Consider the following 11,576-nt stretch of genomic DNA (forward strand, 5'->3'; position numbering starts at 1 on the left):
GGGGTGGGGGGTGGGGGGCACAATTCAGCCTGTCACAGATCCCACACTCCTGCGTGTTTCCCCTCTCCCTTCTCACTACTGTCACACTTAGAACACTTATGACAGCAGATGTGTGGAGTTTCTTCCCACACCAAGTAATTCTCTGGCACACCAGCTGGGTGTCCTACAGTTCATTTCTGACACCAACCAGAGTTAGCACAGACCAACAAGGTCTCAGTCCAGAAGACCACCCGACTTCCAATGCCAGTCGCAGATAGTGGGTCCTAGGGTTCCCACAACTTCTGCTGACTTGACTACAAATTGTAATTCTCATGACACTCATCATTTGCTAGAACAGCTCATAAAACTCGGGGAAATATAAAAGACAATACAGGTAAACAGCCAGATACATAGACTGAAGTCCGGAAGGGCCCTAGCGGGAGCTTCTTCCATACAGAATTGGCGCTCACCACCCTCCCAACATGTAAATGTGTTCAGCAACCCGAAGCTCTCTGAACCCCATACTTTTGGGATTTTTATGGTGGTTCATCACAGAGGCATGACCAATTCATTAGTAAGTCAGTCGTCAGCCCCTCTCCCGTCCCTACAGCATGGGTCGTGGGGCTGAAAGTTCCGGGATGCTCATCATGGTCTTTGGGGTGACCAGCCCCATCCGGGAGATATCAGGAGTCTGCTCAGAGTCACCTCATTAGAGCAAAAGACTCTCCTCTGTCAACCAGAAAATTACGAGGGACTTAGGAGCATTGTGTTAGGAACTGGGGGTAGAGACCAAACATTAGAACGAAAGATGCTCTTAGTGTTCTAAGAGCAATTAGGGAATTACAGGGGGTTTAGGAGCTCTGTGCCAGGAACCAAAGGCCAATACATATATTCTCTATTATTTCACAGCCCCACAGAACACTTACAGAAAAATTATATATGGCTCAAGAGATACTGGCACATTCCTAGAACCCCGCCCACTCATATTCATTTCAGTCCGTCATCATACCATGTGAAAATGTGGCCAGAATGAGGCCACTCAGTTTTGCGGACTTCCATTCAGTCTTGTCAGGTTCCAAACGCACAAGTGGTCTCAGCAAACACGGATGCACCTTCTCAGATGTCTGACATAATTGTACTGAGAGACAATATCATCTTTTGCTTTGAGCCTCTCTAAAGGTGTTAATGTAATATTAGACTTCCCTCACTACATAAGACATTTGTGCATAACTTTTCCCTTAGCTGCTATTCCTCCTCTCTGTTTATACCCAAACTCTTACAACATTGGAAGAGACGTTAGGTTTGGCTGTAGCCTGCTGGTCTAGATTGCAGGCAGCAACAGCAATCTAGCAAGTGCCTCCCCCTCAGTCCAGTCCTGTCACATAAGGTTACACAGGTGCAGAGCCTGTGGGCTTTTACCCCCAGGCATACAGCCGCATTCACTGTTAACACCAATTTTGGCAGATGTGGTGAGGGCACATCCTGCTCCATCAGGCCCTTAGGAATTCTGACATAAGGGTTTAAAACACAGGGTCCAGCACAAATAACGTGCCTTTTTATTTAAAATTTTTTTAAAGATCTTTATGTGTTAACCCTGGCTGGTTGTAGCTCAGTGGATTGAGCACAGGCCTGCGAACCAGAGGATCGCGGTTTGATTCCCAGTCAGGGCACATGCCTGGGTTGCAGACCGGTTCCCTGCAGGCCAACTCCCAGCAGGAGACGCATGAAAGGCAACCATACATTGATGTTTCCCTTCCCCTCTAAAGATACATAAATAATTTTTTAAAAAAGAAGAAGAAGATGGAAGGGGGTCTGTAGCACTCAAGGAAAGGACCCATAAAACAAATTTGGCTAATTGCTTGCCTCTGGCCACTCTCTGTTTTATGAGAGGGTCCCTAGTGCTGACAGAAAGAGCCCATAGGTAACTTTGGGTAACTGCCTCAACTTTAACTTTCTCCTGTCTCATGTATCTATTTTACAAGATGACCAACTGGGGTCTGAAGCAAGATAAGGATTGGGCTAACGACCCCCACACATACCTACATTTGAGTAGTCTCATAACCTGTGGAAGCAGGCCACTTTTACCTGTCAATCAATATGTAACTTCTTGGCCCCATCCCACCAACTATATGAGTCCTCAGGACAAAGGACCTGGTGCTCTTGCCACCCAACTTCTTGTCTTTCACTCTCATCTCAGCAAGTCGTCCTCTATCATGAGAAAGTGTCACTAATAAACCCTATTGCACACTAAAAAAAAAATAAAAGATCTTTATGTGTTAATTTTTAGAGAGGAAAAGGGAGGAAATAGGGAGAAAAATATCAATGTGTGGTTGTCTCTTGTGTGCCCCTTGCTGGGGACCTGACCTGCAACCCAGGCAAGTGCCCTACACTGGGAATCCAACTGGTGACCCTTTGGTTCTCAGGCCGACACTCAATCCACTGAGCCACACCAGCAGGACTACAAAATCTTTTTTTTTAATTTATTTATTTATCTTTAGAGGGGAAGGAGAGGGGGAGAGAAACATCAATGTATGGTTGCCTTTAGTGCATCCCCTGCTGAGGGTTGGCCTGCAGGGAACTGGCCTGCAACCCAGGCATGTGCCCTGACTGGGAATCGAACCGCGATCCTCTGGTTTGCAGGCCCGCGCTCAATCTACTGAGCTACACCAGCCAGGGCTTACAAAATCTTTTATTACAAAATCATAAGCATGTAATTCTGTAACATAACAATATCACACTCAAGTACACCATATGACATTTTAGGTGAAATGTTCAAATTAAAACTATAAATTATTACACCCATATTGTTACCCTACCAACCACACTCAAGCAGGCCTTACTTCTGCCGGATGCTGTATGTTGCAACCTCTTGTTTAGAAATCATTGCTGTTTCAGGCACTTGGATTTGCAGCCCTCGTTATATGACCACTGAATTATGTATGGAAAAAACTAAGGCAGTGCAGGAAAAAAAAGGAAAAAATTGAGTCATTATACCAGCATCCTTTCCCTTTGGGAAGAGCTGCAGTGTCCAGCCAGCATAATTCCCTGCTTCCTTTTCTCCGGATCCACCAGAAAAACAGAGAAATCTATCCAGTGGGGAAAATCCTTAAGGCCACTCACGTTTGTGTTGAGTGTGAGCACACACTCATGGAGGTGTGTAAACCAGCTCTTCAAGCCTTTATCGCCTTTCATTTTACACAACCAATGTTCTTCGTGCCCATTCCAATTCTCTATCAAATAAAACTCTGAGAAGGACATCCCTCTGCACATTATTGGACATAATGGGCTATAAAGTGTGGTCCTTGGCCTGAAGAAATGATTGGCCATAATAATTGGCGCACTATCTTCTGTTCTGTGTTTCTTTCTTTCTTTTTAAATAGCATCTGAACATTGGCATGTACCCTTGGGTAAATGAAGCCCAGTCCAGAGTCAGTGTCTATTCTCATCAAAACCCATTTCTAACCCCCTGAGGAGACCATGACCAGTCTGACTCACCAGCTGTGATCAAGGCCTTCCCCGCGGGGAATTGCCACGTAACCACCCAAAGTGGTTCACACACACTTATGTTATGGGCCCAGGTCGCCACCTCAAGCGAGCACACAGAGATTTCGGCTTGCTGATTCTAATCACCTTCTAAATCTGGAAGAGGGTTCTTCAAATGGGCATCAACATGTCCTACTTTTTTCACCCCTCAAATTCTCCCAGGGATCTCCACAGGGACCAAGTTTCTATTGCCCTCTTGCCTGGTCAGATGGCCAGGCCACTGGCCACTGCCCATGAGCTGGTAGAAACCAAAATGTAGGGAATTTTACTACTGTTCAAGCCATCCATCACTGCTGGGAAAACAGCATGCAGTTCAGCCCACTGAGCTGATCTGTTTTTACCTTCTCTGATCAGAGCAGTAGCCTTCCAAACAACATGTTGTTCATTCACTACGGAGCTGCCGTCCACAAACCAAGCAGCTCTTTGTTGGTCAGTCAAGAGGGATTCATGGGGCACTGTTCTACGTGACAATAGAAGCCTGGAGCTCCTTACACCATTCAGAAGTTAATCCTAGGTGGTAAAAAAGGCCTCCTGCGTGTGAGTATCTCTTTGTGTCTCCAGCAGCATGATCCTGTATAAGCCATTTCCATTTCATTACCACACTCTTCTGGGCCCCACAATACCTATTAGAGCATCTCTCTGACATCGCCCTGAAGCACTGTGAATACTTCAGGTTTCAAGAGCATTTTATGTCCTTCAGTCATAGGAGTAACTTTAATTTATGTCTGATAGAAAGATAGTAAGTGCCCCATAAATGAAAACTCTCTTGCCCAATGTCCCAGAAGTCATCAGGAGGAGGTGCTCACAGGGTGTCGCCATTAGCCCCAGTCCACACTCCATGTGGGCTATCACACGGAGAATCTCTTCCAGCTTCTGTTCCACGCCGCATGGGCTCAGACACTCGCACGGGTTCCCATTTAGCATGTCTGATTAATGTGGCTTGAAGGGCAGATTTACATGCCTGTTTTATAAGACTGGGTAGGAAAATGTTCCCCAGTGAGGTATAATGTTCACCCCCCTAACACGATCAGGTAGAAGATTCGTGACCACTTCACATAGAGCCTGCTCAAATGGACTAACCCTACTAACTCTTACCTGAATTCCATCAAGCCTCACATTTCTAACTGTAGCCCCTATTAGGACTCCATCGACAGGTCCTGGTTTTACAATACAGGTAGAGAAGTGTTCCCCAGTAGGACATGATACTAATCCCCATAAAACATTAGGTAAAGGAGACATAACTTCTTTCTTAAAAAGATTTCATTTATTGACTCCAGCCATGTGAAAGGTGGGTAGTTACCAGGCAGTTATGTGACTTGTCCAAACCATGAAAACAATCTAACCTTTATTTCCTTGCCTCTGCCTTCTCCTGAGTCAGAGGGATTGATCCTATTTCTCTTGCGTACTGCAGAGCCACTGTCAAGGAAATAAAAAGTTCCCCTTCAGGACAACCAGTAAAACACACTTGGCATCCACCAACAAGCCCCTTGGGATGAAAAGGAAAGGGTAGCTCTCTCGGGCGCGCTGCTATCGAAAGAGTCAGGTCTTAGGGGAAAGGAAAGATGATACCAAGATAAAAGGGGTGGGTGGAATAAAAAAGAGAGAGAGAATTAAAAAGATTTTATTTATTTGTGTATTTTTAGAGAGAGGGGTAAGGAGGGAGAAAGAGAGGGAGAGAGACATCAGCATGTGCTTACCTCTCGCACGCCCCCTACTGGGGACCTGGCTCACAACCCAGGCATGTGCCCTGACTGGGAACTCAAATCAGTGAAGCTTTGGTTCACAGGCCAGCACGCAGTCCACGGAGCCACACCAGCCAGGATGAGACATAACTTCTTCACAGAAAGCCTGTTTAAATGTTCCGACTATCATAATCTTATTGACTCATTTTTATGTTCTCTAAATCTAATTGTAGCTCCAGTCAGGGCTTCGCCAATAGGTTTTGGTACCATAGTGCATGGGGCTCCTGAATCAAGGAGCCCTGGGAACTTTTCTTCTTCACTACCTGACCATTTTACCCACTCTTTTTTAAAAAATATTTTATTTATTTATTTTCAGAGAGAGGGGAAGGGAAGGAGAGAGGGAGAGAAACATCAATGTGTGGTTGCCTCTCACATGTCCCCCACTGGGAACTGGCCTGCAACCCAGGCATGTGCCCTGACTGGGAATCGAACCGCGATCCTTTGCTTCACAGGTCCGCACTCAATCCACTGAGCTACACCAGCCAGGGCCATTTTACCCACTCTTAAGCAAAAGGCCTCGGACTGGAGAGGATTCTGGGAAGATAGCGAAGTAGGAAGCACCAGGAATCTGTCTCCCCACAGGGACAATAATTACGCTGGCAGAATCTACCCAATGGAACTCTGGAGGAATACAACTGCCAGGGGAAGACTTGGACAGTAAATTACGGTAGATCTTAGCACAGTAGCAGCTACTTAACCCACACCCCCAGCCATGTGGCAGGCAGCTGTGCGTGTTAACCAGAGCAGCTGGCACACAGCTTTTAGGAGCTTGTTAAAATGTCAGTACTACCCAAAGCAATCTACAGATTCTAGGCAATCCCTGTTAAAATCCCAATGATGGCCCTGGCTGGTGCAGTTCAGTTGCATGGAGTGTTGTCTGTAGCAGAAGCGTTGCACCTTCAATTCCTGATCAGGACACATATGGGAGGAGACCAACTGATACTTCTCTCTCATGTCCATGTTTCTCTCTCTCTCTAAAAAGTAATGGTACATATGTCCTCAGGTAAGAAAATATATAGATAAAATAAATCCCAACTTTTTTTTTCACAATAAAAAATCATGCTAAAATTCATATGGGTCCTGGCTGGTGTGGCTCAGTTGGTTGGGCATCATCCCACAAATCAAGAGGTTGCAGGTTCGATTTCTGGTCAGGGCACATGTCTGAGTTTCAGGTTCAGTCCCCAGCTGGGGTGCATGTGGAGGACAAACAACTGATATTTCTCTCTAACATCAATGTTTCTCTCCCTTTCTTTCTCCCTCTCTTCCCTTCTCTCTAAAAAAAGTAAGTAAATAAATAAAAATAAAAATAAAGTAAAATTCCTATGAAATTCATATGGAAGAAGGCACAAGGAGGACTCTAAGGACTTCTTACCAAGATGGAGGCATAGGTAAACACGCTTAGCCTCCTTGTACAACCATAGAATTACACCCAGGTCTCAAAAACATGTAACACCCAGAACTACCAAAAAATTGAGCTGTATGGAGGTCCAACAAGCAAGGATTTGTAGAAGTCACATTCACCCAGATGGGTAAGAGGGGCAGAAGGCAGTATGCCACAGAGAGGCAGCTGGGGCTGTGGTGGTGTAACTGTCAGTCCCACATTCACATGTGATGGATAAAAATAGGAAGGATACCTTGGGAGCAAGCAATCCCAGCCCCAGTCCAGACCACACAGCCCAGGGTTCCAGCACAGGGAAGATAAACCCCCATTACCTCTGGCTGTAAAAACCAGTGGGGGTTGGGACAGTAGAAGAAACGGCTGGATTTTTTTCCACTTAAAGGGCCTGCTGGGCTTAGAACAAAGGCAAACCCTACTGCAGCAGCTGGAAGGGCACCAATTGCTTACAGGAAATGGGGGATGTGACTGGAAGCAGGAAGGGGGCCGAGCAAGCCTCCAGAAGCCAGGCAGTGGCATTGTCCTCTCTCCAAGCCCCAGCCAGACACACACACAGAGCCATGAAGGGGTCAAGCAGGTTGCCCCATCCTGGTCCTGGCAATTACCCCACTCCACACAATTTACAAGTCCCTTTTCTATGTAGGCTATGCTATTAAGACAGGGAGCAAAAGCAGCTCTACCTTGTTGGGAACCACCCTGCCTGGTTTCAGAAGCTGTAATCCCCCATGGTTAGGGCTAAGTGAGAGACCTTGGGACCATAAGCCACTAAGGAGACAAAGCTTATCTTCCTGGCAGGGGCACCGCCTCTGCCCCCTTTACTTCCCGACAAGTTAGCCAATCACAGGTAAGATTCCTCAAGGGAGGGACAACCGAAGACAGGCATGATCATGAAGGAGCTCTCAGGGAAGGACTTGGGGGACTATAGCAAAAGGGGGTGATGGACCCTCACCCCTTGGCTTTGACATAGCCTGAGTCCTCATTCTGTCTGCCAGAAGTCTCCTAATCTCTTGGCTGTGTTACTTCCCCTGCCTGACTTAAGCCTGAAACAATGCTGGAGGGCAGTGCAGCCCTGGGCAGGAACAAGCAGTTCTCTGGGGCAATCAGGCCTAAGAAAGAATGCATAAAATCCTGTGAAACCTGCTTTGCTAAGAATGTCCTCAGTTTTCTGATAAGGGTCCAAGCATGAAACAAGTTTGTTTCCCAAAGTTTTGTAGCCATTTGGCTAACTAACCCTGACTCAGAATAAGTCCTCATAGTTCTTTGTTCGTTACCTATTGTTTGATCCTTACTGCCTGACAATGATTGATGAGCTTTACCTGTATACCTGTATTCCTGTATTGATGAGTATTACCTGTATACCCAATAAAAGCCCATTGAGGAACAGGCTCCTGGCCCTTCTCCTTTGAGAGATCGGTCACTTTTCCTCCCCAAGCAGATCATGTCTCAGTAGACTTATTCTTTGTGGGGGCAACTTTGCCCTCAAGTCCCCCCATCCACTATGGATGAAAGTAGACACTACCAAGACTTGAGCTGCTTGGGGAGGAGAGGTGGCCAGTTTCTCAGAGGAAAAAGGGCTTTGAGCCCCCTCCTCCAGGGGCTTTTATTGGGCTGTAATACACAGGAATACAGGGCATCAAGGATCAAACAGTAGATAACATTTCAAAGAAATCTGAGGGCTTAGTCTGAGTCACTGTCTGTCAGGAAAGGGGGTTTGCAGAAACTTTGGGAGACATACTTATTTCCTGCTCAGACCCTTAATATATGAATGAAAGCACTCTTAGCAAAGCAGGTTTCACAGGATTTTTAGGAATTCTTTCTTATGCCACATTTCTCCCCAGATACCACTCTAGCAAGACAAGGAGCTGCACCCCTCCCCATCAGGTTTTCAGGTTTAAGTGGATTAGAGCCAGGAAGTGCTTCTCCCAGAAAACATGGGGACTCAGGCAATGTCACATAGCCCAGGGGGCTAGGGTCCATTGCTCCCTCTTTTTTGCAGCCCAGCGAGTCCTTCCTTGATGGTCTCCCATGTAATCGTGTCTGGCTTAGGTTGCCCCTCGATGTGAGGAGTCCCACCCGTCATCAATATCGACCATGCTTTGGGGGCAAGAGGAGGAAACTGAGGCAGCATTCACTAACAGAGACAAGCTTTGTCTCCTGTGGCTCGTATTCTGGAGGTTGCTCGCTCATCCTTAGCCATGAGTGGGGGGGCGGTTACAATTCCTGAAACCAGGCAGAGCAGTTTCCAACAATTCTTATCCATGGCAGATGAGGGGCTCTGCAAGCAAAGCTCCCCCCCACACAGAAACAAACACAGGGAGGCCACTAGATTGAGAAGGAGAAGAAATATGGCCTAAATGAAATAACAGAACAAAACCCCAGAGAAAGAACTAAATGTAATGGAGATAGTCAATCTATCAGATTCAGAGTTCAAACCACTGGTGATCAGGATGCTCAGTGAACTCACTGAGTATGGCCACAAAATAAAGAAAGAAATGAAGGATACACTAAGTGAAATAAAGATAAATGTACAGGGAACCAACAGTGACAGGAAGGAAACTGGGATTCACATCAATGATTTGGAACAAAAGGAAGAAATAAACATTCAACCAGAACAGAAAGAAGGAATAAGAATTAAAACAACAACAACAAGGAAAGGCTTAGGAACCTCTGGGACAACATTAAACATTACAACATCCAGATCATAGGGGTTCCAGAAGGAGAAGAGGAAGAACAAGAAATTGAAAACTTATTTGAAAACATAATGAAGGAGAACTCCCATAATATGGCAAAGGAAATAGACTTCCAAGAAGTCCAGGAAGTTCAGAGTTCCAAACAAGTTGGGCCAAAGAAGAAACACACCAAAAGACATCATAATTAAATTATGCAAGGTTAAAGATAAGGAGAAAATCTTGAAAGCAGCAAGAGAAAAGCAGAGAGTTACCTACAAAGGAGTTCCCATAAAACTATCAGCTGATCCCTAAAGAAACCTTGCAGGCAAGAAGGGGCTGGGAAGAAGTATTCAAAGTCATGAAAAGCAAGGACCTACAGCCTAGATTATTCTATCCAGCAAAGCTATCACTTAGAATTGAAGGACAGATAAAGTGCTTCCCAGATAAGGTCAAGCTAAAGAAGTTCATCATCACCAAGCCATTATTATATGAAATGTTAAAGGGACTTATCTAAGAAAAAGAAGATCAAAACTATGAACAGTAAAATGAAAATAAACTCACAACTATCAACAACTTAACCTTAAAAAAATCAAAACAAGAACTAAGCAAACAACTAGAAAAGGAACAGAATCATAGAATGGAGATCCATTGGAGGGTAATCAGTGGGGAGAGGGAAGGAGGAGAATGGAGGACAGAAGGGTGAAGGGAATAAGTAGCATAAATGGTAGGCACAAAATAGACAGGGGGAGGTTGATAATAGTATAGGAAGTGGAGAAGCCAAAGAACTTATATATTTGACCCATGGACATGAACTAAAGGGTGATTGCTGGAGGAAACAGGGTATCAGGTGGAGGGGAGAAAGGGGGAAAAATTGGGACAACTGTAATAGCATACATAATCAATAAAATATACTAAAAAAGAAAAGAAGGTATAGGGACTATTTTAGATTAAGAGATTAAAGAGAAATACAGCTATGAAACATGTGATTCCTGACAGGATCCTGGATCAAAAAACCCCATAATTTTAAAAGGTCATTACTGTAATAAACAGGAATAAAAGATTATTATATCTATCATGTTTTATCCATGTTCAATTTATCACATGCGATAATGGTATGTGCTTATGTAGGAAAATACTTGTGTCTTCAGGAGATGCTGAGTAAGAAGCTGAAGTAGCCTATGATTTAGCAAAACGTGTGCTGGTGTGTGTAGCATAACAGAAAGAAAGCAAATGTGGCAGAATGTTTGCAATTGTGAGTCTATGGGGAGACTATTCATTTATATGATTCCTGCAATTTTTCTTTCTTTTTAAAAAGATTTTATTTATTTACTTTTAGAGAGGGGAAGGAGAAAGAGAGGGATAGAAATATCAATGTGTGGTTGCCTCTTGCACGCCCCCAACGGGGACCAGGTCCACAACCCAGGTCTGTGCCCTGACTGGGAATCAAACCAACACCCTTTAGTTCCCAGGCCAGCACTCAATCCACTGAGGCACACCAGCCGGGGATATTCCTGCCACTTTTCTTTACCTTTGAAGTTTTTCAAATCGATGCACTCCACTAATACGTATAACATAGATGTATCTCAGAAGCATTATGCTAAGTTTACCAAAGAAGCCAGGCACAAAAACCACATACTACATATGAATCCATTTAGAGAAAGCATTGTGGTAAAGACAACGTGATAGTAACAGAAAGCAGATCAGTGATCGCCAGAGGATGGGGGTGGGGAGAGAGACTCACTGCAGAGATAGAACTTTCATAGCGATGACAGTGTCCCGTCTCCTTGGGGGAGTTGCAGCTGCAGTGAGTTCCATTCCGCCCTCTCCTGTTCCTGACTCACCACTGTTGCTCTCACAGCGGCACAAGTGGGTCAGGAAGCCACACAGCAGCCATGGCTCTTAAAGACGCTAGAAAGACACCCATGGAACTGGAGGTGGTGATTCACTGAATTACTCTCATCAGCTGCAATGTCAAAATCTTTGGAGAAGACGTGTGCTGATTTGATCAGAGGCTCAAAGGGAAAGAATCTCAAAGTGAAAGGACAGTTGGGATGCCAGCAAGACTGAGCGAGAATCACTACAAGAAAAACTCCCTTTGGGGAGGGTTCTAAGACTCGGGAGCATTTTCAGATGAGGAGCCAAGGGCTGCCCACTGACTGGCACAGCCCTTCTGACATTGGCAAGCAGATCATTTCCACCAGTGCTGAGCCAGGAGTCAAGGTTAAAGTCCCCATTGCAGGTGTTTAA

The 11,576-nt window shown here is 45.2% G+C and overlaps 1 pseudogene; it reads left to right on the forward strand.

Annotated features, from left to right (window-relative positions):
• Positions 1 to 11,221: 11,221 nt before the first annotated feature.
• LOC118985117 (40S ribosomal protein S20-like) lies at positions 11,222 to 11,576 on the forward strand (annotated as a pseudogene).

This window comes from Sturnira hondurensis, unplaced genomic scaffold (genome assembly GCF_014824575.4).
Source record: "Sturnira hondurensis isolate 20B ecotype Veracruz unplaced genomic scaffold, ASM1482457v3 Scaffold0004089, whole genome shotgun sequence".
Classification (NCBI taxonomy): Eukaryota; Metazoa; Chordata; class Mammalia; order Chiroptera; family Phyllostomidae; genus Sturnira; species Sturnira hondurensis.